Source organism: Halyomorpha halys, unplaced genomic scaffold (genome assembly GCF_000696795.3).
Source record: "Halyomorpha halys isolate HHAL.00 unplaced genomic scaffold, Hhal_1.1 Scaffold602.1, whole genome shotgun sequence".
Lineage (NCBI taxonomy): Eukaryota > Metazoa > Arthropoda > Insecta > Hemiptera > Pentatomidae > Halyomorpha > Halyomorpha halys.
In genome coordinates, this window is record NW_027105306.1 from 369213 (window position 1) to 396204 (window position 26992).

General features: G+C 29.8%; 1 long non-coding RNA gene across 1 annotated transcript in view; it reads left to right on the forward strand.

Annotated features, from left to right (window-relative positions):
- Positions 1–26992, forward strand: part of LOC106684689 (uncharacterized) — a 174120-nt gene that overhangs the window by 106487 nt on the left and 40641 nt on the right. The window contains exon 4 of the long non-coding RNA XR_010844209.1: positions 4724–4772. This is a non-coding gene — a long non-coding RNA (uncharacterized lncRNA). The remainder of the gene's footprint in view (positions 1–4723; positions 4773–26992) is intronic.

The following is a 26992-nucleotide window of genomic DNA, read 5'->3' on the forward strand; positions in this document are numbered from 1 at the left end:
ATTTTATTAATTCCATTCTGTACAATTATTTACTTTAGGTCATTCTGTTTATATTTTCTTTTTTCTTTTCTGTATTGATTGGTTGTTATCTTGTTCTGTTCTTAGCCCTGAAGAAGGCTAGAAATTCTGGCCGAAACGTTGGCACAATTAAATAAGTTACTTCAACTTATTTGTTTTATTTTGACCGCACCGCCCAACCATCTCCTCGTATAAGTCATCCACTGTCAACTATCTCTCATGACTAAGGTGGTATAGTCTAGCTATAACCTAAGGCTACGACATGGAATTAATGGAACGCGAAGGGACCGTGATATTAAATTTCGAATAAATTGAGGAGATGATGGAAATATATGTAATGCGAAAGTTCTCACAAGGCATTTCTATATTAATATATAAAACCTTTATAAATAATTAGTGATTTTATTGAAATTAACTGATTTGAATTGAAATTGATTTATTTTGGAAGCCATTACCAGCTTGTTTATCTGGCTTAGGTAACGGAGGTTTTAGCGGCAGTAATGTGTTTAGAGATCTGCCTGTCTCGGGGTCGAGGTTTGTTTTAGCACTTTGGTTATCCAAGTGTATTTGTGAAGTGTTAAATTAAAATTTTAACGATCCGAATTTTTTAAAAATTCTGTGTTTTTTCCTTTACTTAGTAATCTGTAGTTTATATGTATGTTCTCATGAAAAGTGAAACTATCATTTTCTGCCACTTTAATTCATCGCTACACAACATTCAAATACGTAGTTACAACGATTTGCTGGGAGTGGTGAAATTTTAAATTTCCCAACTTACCACATGTCTGGATAATATTCCCCAATATTTATTTTTTTCCATTGGCAAAATAATTAGTTTAGTTTTTTGTTTTTTTTTAATAGCGTTTATAAGAACTTATGAATATAATGACCTCTTTGAGCAATATTGGAAGTTCAAAGTTTCCTTACATTAACTGAAAATTCCTAACTTTCCAGGTTTTTAAATATTTTTTGGGGGGGGGGGGTGTCAAACCCCCTCCATCTTTCCTGTAATGTTGCCCATATGCATACCAGTTTTAGTAGTTTCATGCCTTTTGAGGTACCTTCGGTAGAATATAATTGACCTTTGGCCGTTGGCCCAATTGAGAGGTAGAATCTCATCTCAATTGACTTTAATAAAAAATACTTATAATTACTTGTTAAAATTGATGAGTAAGCTATGTGTAGTTAGGGGGAACACAAAATGGTGGTTGTTTTAAATTATTTAAAAAAATTATTTTTCATTCGGAGTTCCATATCGTTAACACTATCTACAACACTAGAAATCCTAATACATCATTTACAGTTGAATAAATCTGTTAAAATATGAGCTCTAGTTGTACTGTTTAATAGTTCCCGAGATACAGTGTTTTAAAAAGCAACATTTCATGAAATAAATGCTGGAAAATAATTAGCTAGTGAATTTAGTCTTGGAAATCTTTATATCAGGAATTATGAGACGTACAGAAATCTATTACTACTCAAATTAAAGCTAGTTTAATGTGCTATAAAGTGGTTTATGACGTTTATCTTCATAGGAGTTGTAATTTTTATGATATTTGCATATGAAAATTTGTCCGAAGAACTAGAAATTGATTCATTTTAGGTATACACAATAAAGCCCATTAAACTAGCTGTAATTTGAGTGCGAATTGACGTTCCAGAGATATAGATTTACCACAATAAATTCACTAAGTACTGATTTTTACTACATTTGTTTGTAAATATGGTTTTTAATAACACTATATCTCGGGTACTGCGAAACATAAATAGTTCAGTTAGTGCCCATATTTTAGTACATTTACTTTACTTTGAATGATGTTATATTAAATTTTCCAGTGTTGTAGATAGTTTTAACGATACGGATTCTTAATGAAAATTTTTTTTTTTTAACGTTTTGAAAAAAGTTGCCTTTTTTTTTATTCCTCCTAATTATACTTGGCAGACTCATCAATTTTGAAAACTAATTATACATAGTTTGCTTTAAATAATCGGAAATTGTGGTGAAAAAGCTGACTTTTTTTCTCCTTTTGGGCTCTTGTACTACCACGATGATCGTCATCATAGCGTCATAATCTTATTGATGACTGACAATAGATTCCACATATCCTCATCCACGTCTATATTATTCAGTTTATCCCATTAATTATACTAATTTATTGCATAGTTATTACCAATATGGGGGTATGATATCGATTAAGAATAATATATATATTTTTATTTATAGAATAATATATTTTTAACTGTTACAATCATCTACAATTCATACATTATTGCTGAATTTTTGACTGTTAAATGAAATTAATTAATCACATATAGATGAGTGAAACCCTTCATTTCTTTCACATTGTAATGTCACCCTGATCCAAATTTACCCGTTCCTAACGAAGTTGAACATTGTTGATAACTGGAAAGGGAAAACAATGGATGACATCTGTGGGCTCTGTTTTAGAACTAACGAACAAACTTCCCTTCCCATCTGAAACACAGAATGTGAACAAACACGAATGCTCGTGAATGTCATTAACCTATTATTCCAGTGACGTGGTTCTTGTTAGAATGTTAACCACATCGTACCTATAAGATAGGTTGTTACTTGAAATTACGATACATTTTGTAATTAAAAAAAAATGAAAATCTTTCTTATCGTTTTCGTTTACAGGAATTACGAGCTAGGTTTGATTGTGTTAGAGAATATTTCAAATTATTTTGTTTTATATGTACGTTCGATTACATTCATCCTTAGTGAAATATTCGTATAATATTAGTGATGGATTTTGAAAAATATAACAAATTTCGTTGATTTGGTTTTATAAAGTATCTGTTTCGGTTTAGTTATTCACATATTGGATGCAATAAAATTTTCCTCGTTTGGATTATTTTGAGACCGGATGGTGTAAGCGAAATTTTATCCAAATCCCTCCTCCCCCCAAAGCCCCTGTAATGCGGTTCTTGACCTTAAGTCATGACCTCAGCGTAGGCGCAAAAATCTGGCTGGTGGACGTTTTCGCTGGGTTTGAACATTACCCTGGGGTTAGTGACAAATAACCAAAACTATCTGTATTAACAGTTTTAGAATTATATATTTATAATTATATTTTTAATGAGATTCCTGCCCTATGAGTATCCGAGAGCATTAAATCCAATACTTACAATAACTGCTTAACTTAGGGTTATGTAATGTTACAAGAAATTAAATTTAAAGCTTTAGCGAAATAAAAAAGGTACAATATAGAAGAAGTACTTGACATATTTTTCCACACACAAAAAAAATATTTTTAACTTCTTCTACTGCCTCTTCAATTCATCTAATTAGATATATTATGGAACTTCATGTAAAAATCACAGAAATGCAAGCAAAGTTGTTTCCAAATATAAAAACATGAAAATCGGGACAATATTTTCATTTCAAATATTTTTATTTTGTATCAATGCTACACATTTTTAAGTGACCAAGACTTGGAGAACCAATGTAATTTTATATTCATAACTAGTGGGGGGTCTCGTCTTGGAAACGGTTATAATCAACCTCTCCATCACCCTTTCTCTCTCCTTGTTTCTCTTTCTCTCCTTACACACACTCAACATAATATATATTTATTTAACCTTTAATTTAATAAAATCATCCACAAAGACCTTAATGTTCCATTTGTTACCGATCTAGCCCGAACCATGTATCAATCCTTCCATTTCAAACTCCCTAACCACTCAAACCCATTAGTTTATAATCCTGCTTCCCCTTTTATTCCGGACAATCGTCTGAAAAGAAGATGGCCTCGAGACCTTATATTGTAAAAATGTTTTTAGAGTGCTACCAGTGGGTAGTTTCTCTACATGCTTGTACCATACCATTATGATTTCCTCAAATTTACTTGATGTATTTATGTACAGTTGTAAATATCAATAAATAAATCTAAAAAAACAAAACAAAAAAAAACATTAATTTATAATTATTTATGTCTCCCAGTTTTTTTTAAGACATTGCTAAATTATTAGCAATGAGTTACCATTTGTAATCTTCTAACAAACATCTCCAGGGAAAAGCGAACTAATTTAAACTTAACCCTTTCTTAATTACGCGGAGAATTTGCTCCACCATTTTCACTTCTGCTCACTCGCACACCATTGAAGAACAATTAAATCAACAAAGAAATAAAATTAAATTTGCTTTACCTTTTATTACATTACATGATCTTAATAAAGTATTGTTGAATTCCACTTTCCTTTGAGCTTAGCTGTTCTTGAACTTTCCTGTACCTATATTGTATATATAAGTAATTGATCATATTATTTCAAATTATGGAGAAGATGGTTTGCATTCCTGACCATCTTCTTCATAATTAATAGGAACAGCCTACTGTTTCAAATTACAAAATAGTTGTTAACTATACTTTGTTTCCTTGTGAGGGCACCCTTGACCAATTTCTACCTATAACATACTTTGTTCAATCTTACTTTGTACACTCAACGTACAATCCAATGTACATTATTCTGTACTCTATTACGTTAAGATCAGGTACTATATATTTATATTTGTGGAAAATTATGCATTAAATATTTCTGATAGGTTTTCATCATTAATAGCTTTATAACTAGTATTCAAATTTTTAATATTTATAATTAGTAAAATTGTATAATTACTATTTTCTGAGTTAAGTTGCAATTACTACTTTTTTCTGGTTCATTAATATATATTTTCTTTTTTCAGGTAAATGATCAAATTTATTTCTTGAGCTAGCTGAACGACCCCTGAATGAGTAAGTCGCATCAATAGTTTTGTTTTTGCTTAAAATATCACCACTATAACTGCTAACAAACAAAAATAGGTTTATAATTTCAACAAATTTTGCTTAATTATTTTTAGGAATTTTTATGATGGGTATCTTGCTGTTTCATTTTTATTATTAATATTATAAGAAATGATTCTCAAGATTTTTCACCAATTCCTATTTTCGCTTTCTTCAAACTACATTCATTTTTTGATGAACAGGGAAAACTAATTTTTTTTTTTTTTGTAATTCCGCTTAAATTAGTTGTTGGACAGACAAGTAATGAACGACAAATAAATTAAGAAAAATAATTTGATAAAATATGTATATATATATATATATATGTATGTTTTGAGGTCTCCTGAGTCTAAAAATGCTCTGTGTGTCTTTGAACAGCTTAGCCCTTAGCCCATTGAAAACAGAAACTAAAAATTTCTATGATACAATTTACATTTCAAAATTGACTAAGAACGCTTATAAACCCAATTATTTAAGAAACGTCTATTAAGATAGAGAGAAATCCTTTATTTGGCCATGCTGCTCAAATCCATAACTGGACATACATACACTACAATACATTAACATTTTCCATTTTTCAAACAATAATTATCAATAAGCTAAATATAATACACTTCAGATACATTTTTTAATATTTGTTTCTATATATATATATATATTTGTTTTGTTTTCCGCTTTGCGTCACAAAGCTAATTTACCAATTCGTTCATCACACTATTCTCTGTATTTAATTCCTTCATACCTCTCCTCTTCAGTTATCTGCAACGCACATTTGATTAATTATGCAAATTAACAGAAATTTTAAATAAATATAAAGCAAAAAAAAAGCAATCACAGATGTTGAACAGTTTAATTAAAAAACAAATAAAAATAAATTCAAAGAAAACCAATTCGTAAATTTAAAAAATAAAGCAATATATTAATGAATTAAAAGAAATGAATATATAAGTTAAATCACACAAATAAATTGGTTTAAAAAAATATTAGTTAACATCTAATTTCTTTTCGTATATGAACGACTTTCCTTACTTTTGCCCACACCTACAGGAAATCCTGGCCACGACCGTAGTTGGGAGCTACATTTGATTAGTTGGTTACTTTTACGAAGCGCGGGAAACAGGTTGTGAATAAGAAAAAAGAAACTAGTTCTGATCTGCTTAAATCCAACGTGTTATTCTAATAGAAGTATAGACATTTTTATCGAACAGTTTTGGGCATCTGAGATCAGCGAATCTCTATTTCAAAAAATTAGAAGCTGGTTTGGTAAAATTTTATTATTTGAATCTATTATTTTTTACGAGGTTTTAGAAACATCAGTAATAATAAAACCTTTAAATGAAAACAACCGCACCTGTAGTGTTTACTCCGGAATCTCTCAATTTTTATGTTATAAAACCTCATAAGAGCAAATATTTTGATTTATTATATAGCTATAATTTTTTTTTTTTTCATAAGTCTCTAATATATATTATATAATAGCGGTAATATCTCGGATATGTTATTTTCTGCTAATAACATTTGATAATAGCATATAGGTAATAATACTTAGAATACTTAATAATACTTATCTTACTTAGCAATAACAAATAGGTATACATTTATTTAAACAATTCTGTAGCGAATTTAATAAGCTTTACATTTGAAAACTACAATTTATTGGTATGCATCAATGTTTTGAGATATATCCCCCCAAAAAAAATTACCCCTTGCTTGGTCATTTTAGACATAGGCCAGGGGGGTTATCTAGAGGTAACCCTTCTTTTGTCTGTAACAGTCTTCAACTTGTAAACGTTTTCAAATTGGATACATATACAAATACAAACACACATGCATGTGCTTCTAATTTGTATTGTTCGAAAAATAAAATAAATGAATGAAAAAATATGTAATAGTAATAATAATTAGAGATGGGATTTATAAGTGAAAAATTTTTTTTTAAAGTAATTTTTCATTCGGAGCTCTATATCTTAAAAACTACCAACAACAGTAGAAAATCTAAATGAACATTATTTAAAGAAGAGTAAATTTTCTTAAATATTAGCCTTAAAAGAGCCATTTACGTCCAATAATTCTCGAGATATAGCTTTTTAAAAAGCAAAATTTATTAAAAATCTACTGAAAGATCAGTAGTTAGTAAATTTATATTTCAATTTAAAAACCATTTGATGCACAGATATCTATTAACACTCAAATTAAAGCTAGTTTAACGTACTATAAAGTAGTATATTACCTTTACCTTCTTAGGAATAGTAGTTTTCATTTTAAATTTTAAATTTCCTAAAATATATTGATTTATAGTTGTTCGGACAATAAGTTTGAGTTTTGAAAAACTTTATTTCAGAAGCAATAGGACGTACATATGTCTGTCAGCGCTCAAATTAAAGCTAGTATTTTTTATGATATTTGACAATTTTGGATTTTTAGAAAATATATCTCTAGAATCATAAGACGCACAATGTCTGCCAGCACTCAAAATCTCGGAAATTTAACTTATTATGAAGTAGTTTATAACACTTATCTTCGTAGGGGTACTAGTTTTTATGATATTCACATATGAATATAAATTTTGTAAATGGAAATTTGTCCTATAAATAAACTATAAATCAATTGATTTTAGCAAATTGCATGTAAACTATTACTCCTACGAAGATAAACTCCATAAACTATATTATAGCTTATTAAACTAGCTATAATTTGAGTGCTATTAGACATTTGTACGTCAAATGGTTTTTGAGATATAAATTTTTCAAAATAAATTCACTAACTACTGATCTTTCAGTACGTCCCATACAACATTTTTATGAAATGTTGCTTTTTAAAAAGCGATATCTCGAAAACTATTTACGTAAATAACTCTATTAGGGCTAATATTTTAGCAAATTTACACTTGTTTAAATGACGTTCTCTTAGGTTTTCTTGTGTTGCTCCTACTTTTTAAGATTTTGAGCTCCGAATAAAAAATTAGTTTTTTTTATCGCTTTGAAACAGCCGCCGTTTTTTATTTCCCCTCCCTATACATGGCAGACTCATCAATTTTAACTATTAATTATACATAGTTTTCATTAAAGTAATCAAAAATTGGGGTGAGATAACTGCCTTTTTTCTCCTCTTGGGCTCTTGTACTAAAAGAAGGGTATTATTATTGTATATTATTTCATTAATTTCTTTTATTTTACTTTGTTTTTCGATCAATATGAATTGTATGCATTGCAAATACTCTGTATATATTTTTTTTGTATATGCATGCAATTTTATTAAGTAATAACTTGTACGCCATGTGTATTGAAGATTGGTACAACAGTGGCATAAAATATATTTATGTAATCTACAGTTTCTTTTAAGTATATTAATCGTAAGGAATAAAACGATTTTTTTTTTTAAATACGAGTTTAATAGCTTGAGGTATGAAACAGCTTTTTTAAGAATTGATGGTAAGTTTACTTTCTTGGATGTAAATTGCGCTGTGGGGATGTGAATTTATACCTGGATCAATCAACGCCAATTCCCTGGAATATAAATCAATCTCTAAGTTAGGAAATCGCGGCTTTGGTTTATTCTCTCTCTTTTTACTTTCATTCTTGTTTATTCCTTTATCATTATGAAACAAGAAGAAATGAAATTCGTGGGATTGAGAACATTAAATCATCCCTTATTATGAAAGAAGTCGATGTTCAACTTCTCAGTTAAGTTCATATTTTATATTTTCCATTAAAACATGATTTAGTATTTGACCGCATGATGTAATTCTTTATCTATAAATTCTCCCAGGTTTTTTTTATGGCATTACTTGAAACCTTTTTGTAGACAGAAATTAGACATGTTAATTATTATTTTTACAGATTAGAAATTTAGAAGCGTTTTTATTATTTAAAATACTTTTAATTAATTGATAGATATTACAATCTGCCACACAGTGAGCAATAGGTAATAGTGATTAATGATCTCATACATACTAAAATAAAATAAAATAAATAAATGACTGAAAAAAAAACTGAAAATATATACAAAACAGAAGAATAAACAAAATGAACATAATCAAACTATGTGTAGAAGCGTTTTTAACATCCTAAATATTTATACATATAAGTTACGGTATGAGTCAGCTGTTATTTCGATGTCAGCTGACTGAGGGGATCAGCTGATCGAACGTATATAAGAGATGTACCGAATACAATAAAGCCAGTATGTTACAGCAGTTCAAACGTGTTACATCTTATTCCTTCTTCTCTTTTTTGACATTTTGCTTTCGCCAATACTTAACTACTATACTTAACTATTATACTACAATACATTACTACAATACTAAACTTAACTATTATACTACAATACATTACTACAATACTATACTTAACTATTATACTACAATACATTAACATTTCCCATTTTTCAAAAAATAATTATCAATATGCTAAATATAATACACTTCAAATACATTTTTAAATTTTTTTTTTCTCTATATATATTTGTTTTCCTCCTTCTCTCACAAAGCCAAATAGCAATTTACCAATTCATTCAACACACTATTCTTTGTATTTGATTCCTTCATACCTCTCCTCTTCTGTGATCCGCAATTTTGACCGCACATTTGATCAATTATGTAAATTAACGGAATTTATGAATAAATATCAATGCATAAATGAAGCAGAACCAAAGCAATCACAGCAGTAGAACAGTTTAATTAAAAACAAATAAATAAATTCTAGGAAAACTAATACGTAAATTTTAAAAAAATAAAGCAACATATAAATGAATCAAAATAAATGAATAAATAAGTTAAAACACACAAATAAATTGAATGATTTAGTATTTGATTTAATTCTTTATCTATAAATTCTCCTATATATATATATATATTTTTTTTTTTATGGCATTACTTGAAACCTTTCTGCAGACCGAAATTAGACATTTTACTTATTATTTTTGCAGATTTGAAATTTAGAAGCGTGTTTAATTAATTTCTTGAATATTAGTACGTTTAGATTTTATAATCTTATTTCAGAAAGCAGAATTTATAAGCTTAAATCTAGCTTTTGTTATTCCTTCTTAATGTAAAAATATTGATAGTTTAACCATCGATTTTACTTTCGGAACATTTTTTTTATTACAGATATTAACCACATAAATTAATGCACATTTTTCTCTCAATGTTTTATTATATTGAAAATCATAAGAGCTCAAACAAATTGTATAAGTTTAAGACTTAAAGTCACGTTTCCGTGTGGTTTATAGAAGAGAAATGAATCTTATTGAAATAGATGAACTGTAACTATATTCGATCACAATGAAGTAATAAAGAATGATTTGTAACTTCGAAATAAAAGCCCCTCGGGGGTCCTTTCAGCCTCATGAAGTGGGGTACCCTTAATTGAATAAAAATCTGGTGATCTTGATAGCTGATTCTGACCGAATTAACTCCTAGCACAACCGTCGGCCTAGTTACAGTACTTCCTTACAAAGTACCCCTGATCCTTCATATATTGTAGCGGTACAGATTTAAAATTTATATTAGCGGGCATTTTAATAACGTGGTGGGGAGTAACCAAAAACCGTGTGACTGAGGTAAGCAATCTTATGGTTATTGGTGTGTTTGACTTCAAATTTAAATTAAATTTTATACCAAAACTTAAAAGGATACTGAGTAATATGACAGTCATTTTTTAAAAATATTTACAGCGAAAGAATCCCCATTGACAATGTATGTTAGAAATTCAGAAACATACACTAATTATTGTGGGCTGAAATTTAAGTCATATTAAGAACATTTCATTTTTTATTAATCGTTGTTAAAATTGTCACATCCTGTTCCTTATCTCCTCACCGCCAGCTCTATCTGTAGTTTTCTTGACGACCTTCGTGTGCAGCACCTGCCTTCAGGATTTATGTGGTCCGAAAGGAGTCCCTCAAATTCGTGTTTTGAACTATTATTGTTTTATGAATTTTAGAATGTCAATAGCATTTAAAATAAGTAAGAACAATTCTAAATACTCAATAAGTATATACGAATAGAGTAACCAAATAAATTGTGACTATGTCTAATATACAAGAATTTTTGCTTTCTCAATGGTTATTTTAATGTAATTAGATACAATTTCGTAAAATAATTACTTCATCATTAGCTCATTTTTTTTCGTGTTATGATCATAAGTCAAAACAAATGAAAATAAAATTTTCAATCACATTGATTCAGGTTGATGAACAAGGAGGTGGTATTTAAAATTATAAAGAGCTTATTCAAGATGGTTAGGGATGAATAGTTTTAGTAGGGTTGACTTTTATTTCTGTGGTAGTCCCACGAAATGAAAACTTGACCCCTCACCATTAGACTATTAGAATAGGTTGGTTACCTCTAGATAACACTCTCGTATTTCAATAATGATCAGGAAGGGGGTCATAAAAAAATTTGTAGTTACAGAATTTAAACAGAAAAGAAGTAAAATATATCATTTGTGCGATGGAATTGTTATATGAAATATATGATGGAAGTACTATTTGATAGAACGGGCCATGCAAGTTTTTATCTAGTTCGAATATCTTATGCTATGTTAGGAGTTGTCAAATGTTTTTTGATATGGTTATAAAACTATTCCTCTTAACTACCCTTTATATAGATGTTTAGAAAGAAATAATAAAACAAATCTTGTTCAAGAGACATGAGAGGGAGTAAGGAATAAAATGATTGATTTTTCTTATCAAAATAATGAAGATGTTGAAATCATTTTATTCCTACTCATTATTTTAAAAATAAAAGCATTATGTTTTCGATATCTATTTAGTGATTCTTCGATCTAGAATTGTATCCTGAGGACTGATTTAGGGCATTGTGTTACACCTAGAGGTCCATGATGATCAAAGGTGTCGCGGGGCCGTCCGTAGCTCAGATGGTTAGGCGCAAGTCTATCATTCTGAGATCTGCGGGTGGCGCCGGTTCGAATCCGGCCTGAGGCGTTGACTTTTTTTCATAAAAGTCATTGGCAGTCCCACAAAATGAAAAACTTAACCCCCCCCCCCACCATGGTTAGAATAGGTTGATCACCTGTAAATAACTAGGCTAATAACATCACCTTCGCTGTGGATTGTCTTATATTAATAAAAAAAAAAAATGTCGCCATCGGCTAATTTTTTTACAAATATCAGAAAATAAGTTAAAAATATTTTTCAATCCATAGCTTGTTATAAGTATAACATTACACAAAGATAGTCAATATTTCCATTTCACTTATCGCCTGAGGGAGACCACGATAGATTTGAGCATTCGAAGTAGAACGAAGTTGTATGTACAAGATGACTGTTTTGGACCATATACTAAAAGTTTAAAAGACCGCGTTTTTACAACTTGGAGATCCCAAATCCCATTTGATTTTTTATGTTTATTAAAAAAACTTTAAAGAAATACCGTATTAAATTTTAAAACTTTTGTTATTTTTTATACAGTAGTTTTTTCCGATGGCTATTGCTCAAGTATGTGCAAAAATGTATGCAATGTATAAAATTAGTAAATTAGCTATATCAGCCTCCATATTGCTACGGGTTCATAAATTATAATATTTTATTAATTTATTTGTATACAAACCTACACTTTTTTTTTTTTTTTTTTTTTTATCAATTTTTGAGTTTCTACCTGCTTTAATATAAAATTTTCTCAGTAGTTAATTTTTTTTAAAAAACATAGACTCATATTTGTATATAGTGAAATATGTTTGTATTAGCATTAGGAATAATTTTTACTAAATAAATAGTTCATAGTGCATATAAAAAACATTCATCCTGAAATACTACCCAGTGTTTTCGAATTTGAATAGGATTCCTGTGATTGTTGTATCAGTGTTGCATACGAGAATCATTTTTGACGGCGGGGTGGGCTCCCAACCTCTGACGTCAAAAGAATCGCAAATGCCTCATGAATAATGAAGAGGAAAAAAAGGACTTCCTCTCTTCCGACGATAATTTCTTTTCATGTTTACAATTCGTGAGACATGTTTGAATGCATTAAGCAAAAAAAAATATTTTTTTCTAGAGAAGCTATTACTTGGGCACTAACCTAAATATAAATGCTTGGTTTTGTAAGTTTAATGCATTTTTATTGTATGATATTTTTGGTTTATTACAATACTATTCCATTTTTTATAAACGTTTGTGTTTTAATAAAATACTTTATTATTCCTTCAGTTTTAATTTGACATTTTGTGCTAGCTTCATATATTGTGTATTCTGTAATAATTATATAATTCAGGTAACCTTTTTATTTCTTGTGCAATGTAGGCCATAATAAATTGTAACCTTAATACCTGCTAATTTAGGATCTTTAAATTTAATCACAGTCCTCAATAAACATAAACAGATAGTGTATTAATAAAATTCTCTGACGAGAATCGTAAATGTGAATGTCCCTCCAGGATGATAGAGATATCCAAAACAACATTGAATTTAAGGAAGATGAAGAATATATGTTACGTAATTATGCCTGTGACCATAGGTGTAATAGGCGGTTATTAAAAAAAATAAAACTTTTATTACAAATTTTCGAATCTCGCTTAACCGACTCTTTGGATTAACTGACTGTAAAAGGAAAATAACTGACTTTGTGAGGATTTATGTTATAAAAACTTGTAAAGACCGTTTGTACACTTGAATATGCATCAAAGAAAATAATTTAAAAAAAAAATATTTTTGATTCATATTATAAATTTAACTTATATTATTATTAATATATATTAACTTCTATGTTAAGTTTTTTACTGCATATTAAGTTTTAATTTTTGTTCTGACTGTCCTGATTGGTCGAAAATTAAATTTAATATAAGCATTTCGTAGGAACATTGACCTATTTTAATTTTATTATTAGTTGTTTATCATGCTTGGAAAATGCTTAGTTTTTATATTATACGCAGGAAACTGATAACATCTACTTTTTTATTTATTTATGATTATCCTTTAGCGAGGTGGGGGGAAAAACATTTGTAGAAATTGATGAGTACGAAACCTCTGTACCTTTTTTTTTTATTTAAAACGCTCTATTTGATTCCTTGATGTTAAGACTGTTTTATATCACTCAATAGTGGCATTGCAGAATGCTCTTAGAATAATGTAAAATATACATTTTGTATCCTTCACTTTCACATAAAATACTATCTCTGAAAAATCTATAGTTTTCATTTATTAGTAGAAACAAATTAATAAAATCAAAAAGTGAGTTTTCGTTTTTAATTTAGTATAACTTTGCTAAGGGTAGTTATTTTTCCTCCCTTGTGAATCTATTAGATTCAGTGTAGACAATTCGTTATTTATAACAAAACTAATATATCATCAAAACACACTAATTTGTTCCCGAACTCCCCCTAAAAAACATCCTTCCACATAAGGGATTTTTATGGAATCTTATGATTCTTCAATCTCATTAAAAACTAAATCTTTTTCTATAGATTCATCAAGAGAAAATTTATATTTATTTATTATATTTCTCCTGTTCTACTTATACACAAGTGTAATTAATTATAGAATGTTTCTTCTTTTGTATATTCCTGAATAAACCGGGTCTTCCTACCTAACCTTATTTATTGTTCCCGACTAGGATGAATACTATGTTTCAACTATATTTTATTTTATTACTAAATTATACAGAAATAATCCGTAAAATTATTCTTTCAATTAATGTTATTATGATGTGATCTAACTGCTTTCTACCTGTAATAGCATCATCCCATGGATATATACCTCTTAATTGTTTTTTGTGTGTTGTGGAACAAAATATAAATTAATGTCTTAAAAGTGCAGTACTATGAACCTTTTCTGCTCCAGTGTTTCGATGAAAAAAAATTCTGTATTCAGTAAGCCATTGAAAACAAAATAATAACTTGATATTATTCAGGGAAGGAAAGGAAATAAATTAGGCAATTGGAGCGCAATGCTGATCTCGCTATGCCTGTAATACTATAATGCCGAGTACTAGGCACCTCTACTTGCGTTTCCTTTGATATTGTGGTGTGAAAATAATTCTCTGAGATAGATCTATGAGGCTCCATGGTAAACAAGTTCTGTTGGCAATTAGAGGTTAAGGTTTTCCCCATTGTCTTTTAGTATAATTAGTTATATTCAAGGTTCTCAGAATGAGCTCAGTCTTCTTAGGAACATGTCTAAGGAAAAGATATGAGATGCAAATCTTGATTCGATTTGCATTCTCAATGCTTTTTCCTCCACTGTTGATAATATGGATTGCACCGTCGCATATTAGATCAATGTTTATATAACCCTGACTCCCATAGTTGACATGAACTTGTTAAATGCAAAATATTCCAGGAGCGTAGGTGCGAAGAGGGAAACTTTCCTCGGGCCCAAATTGTCTTGAGATCCCAATTCTACAGGTTTGATTTTTATTTCTTTTTTATTTCCTGTCCTAGAAATATTTTTAAAAACTCAAAAAGTACTAGAAATTACAATAATTAAATGATGAAAATAGGAAGAAAGAAAAATTCGGTTGTTATTACTGAAATTTTATTGTGCTTCATAAATATTACTTAATTGAATTTAATCATTTTAAACCATATTAATTATTATAGAGTTGTAATTCGTAGAATTATTTTTAAATAATTAGATAATTCTATTTGGGTTTTTTCATAAATTTGGAAATGTAGTTTGCTTTCAAGTTCCAAGTTTGTTGTTGTGTTACCAGCGTAATTAAAAATAAATTGTCTTCCTTAAAATTTTTTTTAATTTCTTATAATTCGCAACTTGTTGGATTTTTGACATACGCATAGTGAAAAAAAAAAGAATTGAACTGAATTTTATTTTACGTTAACGCTTCCTCTCCCACTTCCAACGAGGTGAAGTGGCCCTATTCAAGATTTCGACCGAGGCATCATTTCTTCCTACACTACTGAAATAAACTGAGTATGAACGGCTACATCGGGAAGTCTAAGTTAACCTATATTTTTACATAAACAGACAAACTATTAAGAGAGTCCAATTATTAACGAAAGCAATATTTACAGGATTGGTCCTAATTATGAAGACTAAATTACTTTTTGGATAATTCAGAGATATAGTTTCTCGAATCAGAAACGATCTAATGACCTGAGAAGGCTCAACTCCATTTCATCTAAAAGACAAAATACCCTGAGGAGATTATCTAATAGACGGTTGTAGTTGAGTTGAGGCATCACCATAATAGGCGTTGACTATTATTTCGCGATGGCCCCCACGGAATAAAAACGTGACCCTCCCATTCTGGTGAGAATAGGTTGGCTATCTGTCGGATATCAGAAATATCCCTTCTGAATTAAGAAAAGATCATCTAATGTTCTTGACAACAATAGTGTAATATATTTTTTTTAATGCTTTTAATCGACAAAACTACTTTTTATTGCATTTCTAAAATAAGAAAGGTTAGTAAATAGTAAATAGCAAATATTATGAAGAGGAAATAAAAGATACGTGAGATGAGTACGTTTGATCATTCCTTCCAACCACTTGGAACTGGTTTATAGTACTAAGAAGAGAACCCAGTTCGTGTCTACAGACAATATTCCCCAAATTTTGTGCATAAATTCTACATTTAATTTTTTCTTCTTTATTTTCTTTTAATATAAGGATCCCTTTTTCGTCAGTGGTGAAATATCACGAAAAAAACGAATTTTTTTTTATTAAAAAAAACATAATTGATATCTATTCTTCTTCTTTGTCTTCCTCCACAAAGCAGTATTGTGGAATAGCTCCTTGTGGTGCTATATCTTTGACTCATAGGTCTTCCGTTGGTAGCCTGAGGTTTGATTTTTGTACACATATTCTTATTTTCTTCTAGGGAGACCACGAGCTACCAAGCTTTGCTTTTTTCTCTTCATTGCCCGACGACAAAGACAACTCATCATATTAAAATGGGTTAGTCCTATTTTCTCTACCATTGGTAAAAAAATGTCCTTTAGTATGAATCCTGCTCCTTTCGTCAGGACTTAGAACTCCTCTGCAGTGGCTTATTGACTATTGCTTTCAAGTCAACCTTCTGATACTCTCCGACTTCAGAATTTGACACGAAAGTCCCAATGACAGGAGAAGGTAACTGCGACCCAGTAGTCCACGGTACACATCTGCTGCTAAACGTGACCTGACGGTGGGCAACTTGCTCAGGACGGTCCCTTTTAAGTAGTCTTCCGCCACTGTTCCTTTGTTCTATTGTACCTGCGGATGATTTTCCTATTACTAGGGTTCTCACTCTGAGTGAACCCACTTCAGTTCAACTTAATGTCGTCTCGCTGGAGTACCGTTTCCGTTTAGACCAATATTGCCAAAGAAATGTTTCTTTGCATCCGTTTTCTCACATATTGCTTCTCTTCAGATATAGTAGTTTGTTAAAGCTATAATTTCCATTTCCCTTTTTATAGGGAGAAAATATTGCATGTTAGGAATTTTTTGTGAAAATAATTTATCTCATTGGTTCAATAATTTCTTCATTGTATCTAAACAAGGCCATCGTCAGAGCCTACAGACGTAATCTATAAAGTAAATAATTTTATAGATCCATATAAAATTATTGACTGATTTTAATTTATTTTCTGCTCACCATAAACACATGAAGAAAACAGCTCTACACTCTCTGCGATGACCTCAGTGGTGAAGATGCCAAGGAGCTATTAGTTTAGTTTACCGTGAGTCAGAGCCTTCCTAGTTGCTGTCAGCTGTGGCATGGAGTGTGATTAATTCCAGCTCTCGTACGGGATGATTGTGGTCTACTGAGGGCGGGTTAGGCGAGTGTGCAGGGGTGGGTGGATTGGCGAAGCGGAATCATGTTATTCTAGTACAGGAAATATTTCTTAATATATCTGAGAGTGAATTGGGTTATTATTTTTTTTAATACATACTTGATCTACGTATAAGACATTTGGACTTGGTTTAGTAGCATCATAGAAAGAAAAAAAAAGTTTGCAATTATAAATAATATAATGACTGGTAATCATGTAATAATCACCTTATATGATCTGGTTATGTAATTACTAGTTAAGATTATACCGACATTTGGAAAGATGCTCGTAGTATCGTAGCGGCTTTAATTTTTGTATTTCAGACTTTATTTGATATTTTAGATGTTCAATAGAGATTATCATAAGGGTCGCCTGTGTGGCCCCCGGACACTTTAAGATATAGAATGTAGGGGCCCTCTAGAGAAGAGAATTCATTCTCTTTATATCTTCGGGGAAACCAACGATAATAGACAACATACTCGTGAAAATAAATTAATTTAGAAGTAAGGAACACTTGAAAACAAAATTAGTTAAACATTTATAAGGATTCGAATCCCATCAGATCATCTTTACTCTCCGTCCTAAACCTCTACCCTCCTGTCCTACAGTATCCTTTCCAAATACTCCACTAACGCCTGTTGAACAGATTCGATACTTAGGACTCCATCTTGACAAGAGACTTACTTGAAATCCACACACAAGACTGAAACGACAAGAAACTGCTCGTAGATTCCGATTGCTGCAACACTTATTTGACAAATGCTCTAAACTACAAAAAATTAGTATACACTACGATAATCAGACCAATTTGGACATATGGAATTGAGCTCTGAGGCTCCACTAAAACATCAAATTCCTCCCGCATCCAATCCTCACAATCCAAAATCCTACGTAAAATCCTTGATGCACCTTATTACGTTACAAATAAACTCATTCACAAAGACCTTAACATCCCATTCGTTGCAGATTTGGCCCAAAACAGATATGCGTCTTTTCATTCCAAACTCCTTAACCATCCTAATCCATTAATTCTTAATCTTTCATCCTTAACAATCCCTGATAATCCTCCGAGGCGTCTGAAAAGAAGATGGCCACGGGACCTAATTTCTAATTTAAATTAATGTTTGAAGTACCACCAATGGATGGTTCCTTCACAAGATTTTCAAGTGTATATGAAACATGCAATATATTTACTTATTGTATTACTTTGTACAGTTGTAAATTACATTAAATAAATAAATAAAAAAACAAAAACGATTCGATCAAGGGGTCTTGTATCCGGACCACATAACTCTGATTATCATTATTGAAACTGGAATATTTTTTCTCTTATTTTGTGAAGGGGAATTTTTTTAAATATTTTAGTATATGATTTGTATATTTAAAAACAAATATTTTTGTAATTATTTATATTTAAGCTACTGCACGATCGCACAATTTTCTGATTTCGCTAAGTTTTAGTCTTCACGATCAATCTTGATTTTCTTGTTTAATATTTCCAACTATTTGGTTATGCTAGTAACTGGCCAGTTTTAACATAAAAATATGTATTCATTACAATAATGTTTATAAAACTTTCCCTTGTAAGTTAATTCCTCAATCAAAACCTAGGTTTGAATTACTTCTCTTTTGCACTCAACGGGTCATTAATAATTAAAACCGATCATAAAAGAATTTTTTTTTTTTTTTATATTTATTTCACAATTCGCCGATGAACTCAAAATTACATCAATCCATCAATGCAGTCTCTTTCTCAACTCTGTTGAGGATCCGGTGAAGGACACGTAACACCAAAAAAGGCAGACTAAGATCTTCTTTACAATAATACTAAACCATAAATATCATGATTGGTGATCTAAACTTAGTAAAGTGTGGATATCGTTTTGTAGGGTAAGCTATAAAATATCAATAAATAAATAAAGTATATGTTTTAAGATACATAAATCACATAATAAGAAACCCATAAAAAAATTTGTCTTTACAAAATGTGAGAAGCAATCCTGTAGTTCCATTAATAATAATTTCTTCTATTCACCTAAAATATCATATAAAGTCCAAAATTAAACATCTGAAGCAGATATAGAAAGTGCTTTTCACCTTTTCAAATGCCATATCAAACCACTCATTCAAAATTACCCCAATCCATAAATGCATTCTCTTTCATGACTCTGTTATACGGTAAGGCAGATCCCAGGCCAAAAAGGCATTGACCAACCAATCTTCTTCTTTACAATTATAGTAAAACAGGATAATCAAAATTGATCGTGAAGAACTGAAACTTAGCGAAATCAGAAAATTATGCAGTAGGCTAAATACGAATAAAATTTAACCATGTTAAAATAAACCTGTTTGTCAACAGAGAATTTATTAATAATTTCATTAATGACAGTAAAATTCAAAAATTGTGAAGGGTAGAAATTATTAATAAATGCTATAGTGACAAACAGGGTTATTTTAACTGTAGTAAAGTTTGTAGGCATAAGGGGTATTCATGATATTTAATGTAACATTTTAAAGCGTATTAAATGGAATTACTCATGTTAAATGGAGAAATATTTCCTTCTTTTACTATGTTCAAAAGATATAACATCGTAAAGTCTGTTAAATGAAGAATGACGTCACGCAACATACCAGCTGAGCTCGTCACCATTTTGTTTGTTGTCGTAGTAACAAGCAATGTTATTTGCTCTTAGTTTGTCTTTTGATTGTGTTAGTATTGTTTTGGATGTTTTTATAACTGATAAAGCAATGGATGACAATAATAATAGTGTAATGACGGTTGTCAATTAGCGTATCTTGATTCTCTTTCTCTCAAGTTAAAAGATCAACGAGGCACTCAGTGGCCAACTTTCACACAACATCCACTTTTCACTCGATTTAGGCATGTTGTAATAAATTACTTTATTCAAAACTTAAATCTAATCAATAATATGAAGTTATGGAAGGAGATATTATACATTTCATATGATAAAACATTTTACATTTAACACATCATGAATACCCCTATAAATTTATAGCCTGTAAATTTTAATGAATCAATGTTAGGCTGTGTGATACTAAAATTAAGATTGTTCTTAATGATGGCTTGATCGGCCGAAACTTAGGACATGTAATATATTTGAAGGTTGAGACTAATTAGGTATTTTTTTTTATTAATAAAATTACCAGTATCGAACAAGGTTAAAAATATATATAAACGTATATGTCCAGACAGGTTTCAGTACATTGTTTTGGATAAATCTGTTTCATGACTTATGAGGGTCTATAATTCATTATTAAGAAAGTAGATAATTAGAAAAAATATAGTATCCATATGCAACAACCTCATCAAAATGCTTTTATGGGGTGAGGGAGTTGTATCAAAGATTATTTAAATACCTTATCGTTGTAACATAAATTGTGACTTTTAGACGTATTTATAACAAAACTAGTGTTGAGAAGTCTTGCAATTGCGGGGAGTAAGGGTTCTCCTGAAGCCTTATTACGGTGACTGGTTGTTTTTCTATCGGCTTTTCTGATCCCACTGTCAGCCTGTGTGTAGAAGTCAGCTACAAAATTATTAAAATTGTTTAAGCAGAGAAGGATTCTGGTTTGAAATCCGTGCTCTATAATCGACATAAAATTACCGTCTTAACAAAAAAATATTTTTCTTTGGTATAATTGATGGTATATTATTACATATCTTATTTGTTATTCTAAAAGTAATTTTGGATCTTATCAAAAATAAAAAAAGAGTATTGTACATTTTTTGAAAAAGTTGCTTTTCTAAAATGATATAAAATAATTATTTTGATAAATGTGTTACTTTTTTATTTTAATATCTATTGTTATACTTCTTCTGAAAAAAAATCTCTAATATTGAGGGCCCCTTCTATAAGCGCCTTGAGGCTCTACTTCATCAAAAGTAGCTCATAATGAAAGTTAATATAAATTCTGCATTATGGACTAATCTAAATCCTCCAGCAGTCAATAGATCTTTATTTGGGCCAGATATTCTCATTTATTCAATTAAGTATTGAGAATTAATAGTTGAGTATTTTGCACCCAATATAATTTGGAAAATATTCGGTAAATTGAAATTCCCTTTTGTAACATTTACCAGATCAAATGTACTGTGAATACATGCTTCGTAATAATCTATTAATTTCGAGCTCCATTATAGAGCTTTTCCGCTAAAGATGCAGCAGTCGTGTTAGTCGATAGAGCCAATTAAACGGTAAATTAATTAACTGATAGGACTAGAACATGAGAAGTTGGCGTGACATAGCTTCCACCGTGAGGTATAGGCTACTGCACAACTCCTGGGGATTAGAGGGCATACTCTAATCCCCAGGAGGGTGAAAGCAAGATGAGAGAATCCCGGGCACGAGTGTTGCGTAGTGCACTTCATGATTTGGAATCTAAAGGATTTCCTATATAACACTCGGCTCTCACTTAAGGGATGCCTTAATAACTTACCTTAACAAAGGTGTGTTAATGTGAACAATTCTGATTTCTTACATACTAACCACAAGTTCATATTTTACAAACGAAGTTGTGTAATAATGACGAAACAAATTTGTCGTGTTTGTTCATTTTGCTATGTTCTCTCATGATGTATTACGCCCTTACGGCTTCTCATAGTTCAAGATATTTTATGGATTTATTTTTTTAAATATCATCGAAACTTATTCCCCTATGGAAATATTTATTATGAAATACCTATATTTGTATATTTTTTTCTTAAATTGGAATGCTCTTTGATATCTTTATGGCTACAGTTCCTTACATGATTACAGTTGTTAAATGACTTAAATTAATGTTGAGAGCAGTGAGAAATCAATATTTTGTGAATTTGTTTTAGAGAACATCATAAGTACTGCTTTTCTTAAGAAGCAGTATTAACATTGCACATTTAACAAGCTTAAATTTGAGTGCTAATGAATAATTAGTATATCTAATGATACCTGAGATACGAATTGTCATAAACAACATTTTTTCCGTTACCAAAAAAACCTACATTTTTAAAATTTATTTTGGATAATATCATGTTTTTTTTTGTTTTTTAATACCTCTAAAAATAGGAAAGAACATTCGATTAATAGGTTGAAATACTTATCTGATGTTTTGTTTTGTCCGTTCCATATGAATTCTACTAGAATTTTTTGGAGCTGAGGGGCCTCCTCGTATTAATTAATCAGAAAAAAAAAATATAATTAATAGTTATAGACGAAAGATAATAGAAAATAATAAAAAACAGTCAGAAGTAGAAAACATAGTAGGGGAGAGGGGTTTGCAAGGCAAGACCGGAGTTAAAGGGTGATGTTTATAGGGTTTTTTAATCCTTTCCTGCCCTGCCATCTCGCGGGAAGGGAGGGGGAGGGTAATAATATCATAGAATCTGGTACTCCTCCGAAGATAATAATTATAAATGTTATGATGGATTAAATCAGCTTCATGAGTGGTAATAGACATTTGAACGTTTAGTAGCTTTATGCTATTTGACAAAATAAATTTACAAAATGCTGATTTCATTCGAATCAAAACCGGAACGGTATGGAATAACTGGAATATCCAGATTTTTTTTCTGAAACAATTTCGGTCCATCCCATATGGCAGATTTAGTTTTTTCAGTTTATTTTAATACCGAGTTTCATATGAGCCAAAAAACGAAAATGTGCGAAAACCTTAATTTGCTAGTTCCGAAACGTTATTTATTCATTTCTTTTTCAAAAGGCCAAATTATCGCATGATATGAGACTGAGTTTTTTTCATATTAGTTTTAAATAGTTTCTTATGATTCAAAAAAGAAATTATGTAATAACTCCAAATATAAATTTTTCGTAACGGTTTGGCCATTTTTTATTGTTTCCTTCCCAATCATGATTTGCAGAATCATCAATTTTGACTCACAATTGCATATAATTTTGAATTAAGTAAAAATAATACCCAATAAAAAATTGGGGTGAAATAATTTTATTTTTTTTCATGGGCTTTAGAACTAACCAGGGCCCTATTGGGGAAGAGCAACTAAATAGTTTTCGGGGTCGGGGGACTAAATAAAAGGGAGAGAAATTTCCCAATAATTTTTTTCTGGAGATTATTCCCTGGAATTCGATCTTTTAATAATTTTTTAGAAAAGTATTAAACTGCTTGTATAAGCCATTTTGAGTACGATAACCTCTTGAGCAATGTTTTACCACAATTTTGAAAGTTTGAAATAGGTTTCTTTAACTTTTCGGGTTTTCAAATCATTGCCTGAGGGGTTACACCCTTCCTCACCGAAGCTACGCCCGTGGTTATCAATTAGAAGAACTCAAAAGTTTGCATCAGAGTTGTAACCCATTTGGTTACCCTGAGGTTGCCTAAAAGTACCAGTTTTCCACCTCTTGGAAGTGGAAACTTTTAGTCTAGTAAAAATTGCTTGAAATCAGGATGTGTTTAGAAGTTGGTATAAATGAATTTCTATCAATGGATTCTTAAATAAAAAGTTTAACGCTCCATGGGGGTCTTTATATCTGATATAGCAAATTTTTCAAAAAAGTCTCCGAATATTTTTAAGTTTATTTCTACTAATCCCTAAAGTATTAGAAGCATCTGAAATATGATAATAAACTACTAAATGGTGCAGTTAAGCTTCAATTTGATTCCTAATAGAGCTTTTAAATTATTTCCGTGATAAAGTTTTTCAAAAACCAATATTGATTTCAATAAAATAAAAAAGAGTTATTTTGTGGATTTATTTTGGAAAATATCTTGGAAACTACGACACTTAAGGAGATATTGGTTAAAAACTAATTTATGGTGTATATAACAATCTTCAAATTGAACTCTAAATAGCTTCTTGAAATAGTTCCCGAGATATCAAACCTTTCATAAATTTTTATTGATTTTGGAAAGTTCTTTCAGACTTTAGTTCTGCTACGTAATAAAATCAACCTCTACTTGCTGGATTCGAACTATTGCTATCTATGACTCCAGAATGCTGAGATATTGTTCCGCACAAGATCGTCCACCACAACCTCTCGATATCTGCCTCAACTCCTTACGGTCCACTTTACTCAGTTAATATTATTGGAGCAATATTATTGAACGTGATATGTATCACTCATGTCACTATTGTTGTTACAGTATATACTCTTCAGAAGGTCAATATATTGACATTATTCGATATTGATCTTGCAAAAATAGCTACCTATATAAATATTAATTAATTTTCCAGTTGCAATATTTTCATTCATCGTAATCTCTTTAATATTATTATAATAAGAAATAATATTTATGTTGATATATTTTCCTATACTCTGCGAACCAGTACTCTTAAACATTTCTCTTGATATTGAATAACTCATGTTATGATCAAAAATATTATTCATTTTATCATCTTATATATTATCATTGATCAAGATGTGAAATATTAATTACCTGTTGATTGTCGCTGCATCAACAATATGTTTTATTTGATTGCTACTAATACAATTCGTTTCGGCAATTTGAGGTAATTACTTTTGTACGAACCAAATTTTATGAAAAAATAAACCTATATTATTCTATACATCTTACTAGATATCAATTAAACTCATGTTTTCGATGTTATTATTGTTTGGTTCCGTGATATTTTTTTCTCTCCATTATAAAATATTTTTTACTGCTTTTTTTTTTTCTTTTTCTTCTCATTATTACTTCACTTTGTACTATTTAAATTGTACGGTCCGGGACCCTGTGCAGAAAAATGTGACAGAAAAAACTATATTTGTTTCAATCCATTAAGCTCTTTAAAATGAGCTTATATTATCTACAATATAAGTCTATGAATTACATTTACATTTAAAATTCTTATATCAAAAAACATACATTAATTTTTTTAAAATGTATAAACTGATATCTCGTTTTATTCTTTATGTTAGGCAAAATTTTTTTTTTTATAATATGTTTTTCAAAATGATTTGGAAACAAATTTTAAATACTTTTTTAAACTTATTTTTAATGTCTAGAGATGTCTGTGGATTGCTGATTTTCGTTTATCCATGTTATATCATTCTCCCATAAAAGTGACTATTTCCTATTGTTGGTATTCATTCTGTTGGGCATTTTAATCAAATATTTTAGTTAGGGAGATGAAACAGTTTATTATTTGTTTTGTTTATTTAGCAGTTCCGTATATTATACATTTAAATTTTTTGTGTCCGTTCTGTAATGCAAATAAAATTGTAAAAAAGAAAATTTCATTATAGTTTTATTTTTTTGAAATGTGGTTTTAATGATAATTAATAATTTAAAAATGAATTCGACTAAAAAAATAAACAATAATAAGAAAGTTGATCATAATTTATTTAATTTAGATATAAAATAATTTTTATTAGAAATAAATTCACTAATGATCTTGATTAATCAAATTTTATTAACACTAATTCCTGCTTGTATTCTAAGATAGTGTATAACACGTTTCCCACTAAAAGTTAGGCCATTATCATCTCCGCCTAATATCTAGGTTTGTAAAAGTAATTACAAACCATACAAAGGTGTGCAAGGTGTATCCACACAACATTATACAACAGCAATTGCAATAAAAATTGCGCCACATGTATGATTAATAATTGAGATAAATTGCTCATTGTTTATTCTCATTAAGCCCCCTTTCGATTATTTCCATTTAAGAGGGTTAATCAATTCCTATTAGTTTATTGAAGTTCTTACTCGCTGGAATGCTTAGTGTTTTATTCATTTCTTCCCAATTATTACGATAATTGTGCTTAACCTATTTATTGAACGTGAATAATTTAATAATAACGTTTGGATGAACTGTGGTATAATTTTATTCGTCGCATAACAGTATTTAAAATATTATATATGTATAGATAATATCGATTTTCAATAATCATTTCATTTATTAATTACCAATGAATATGATTGAAAATTTTTTTAGAACCTCATAAAAAAAAACTATATAAGAATAGAAATTGTTTACTTAATTTCACTTTCAAACAATTTTATTTTATATTTTATTTTCATGACGTTTCGGCCTTTTAATAATAAAACTTTGACCAATTTTATACTTTTTCACCCCTGTCATCGTACTATTTGGATTTTCAAGATGTTCAAATACTATATAAGGAAAAAAATTGCTACTGGACAATTCTTTTAAAAGCAATTACCATATCCGAAAAACAAAATAAAGCAATAAATTAAACTTACATAAGAAATTTAAATGTATCATATTTCAAAGTACTAAATAAACTAATAAGTGACATACTGCCTGCATTTCATCGCGCCAACAAAAACAGTTGAATAAAACGCCCAGCAGAGTGCACTAAAATACCAACCGTACCTCCCTTTAGCTGTCTTTAGGAATCCATGTGTGATAGTGAAAAAAACATAGAAAAAACGAAAAAAGAAATTTCGACAATCCAAAGACTTCTCTTGAGTTAAAAACAAGATAAAAATTTATTAAAATTGCATTCCAAATTAGTTTTTGAGGAATAT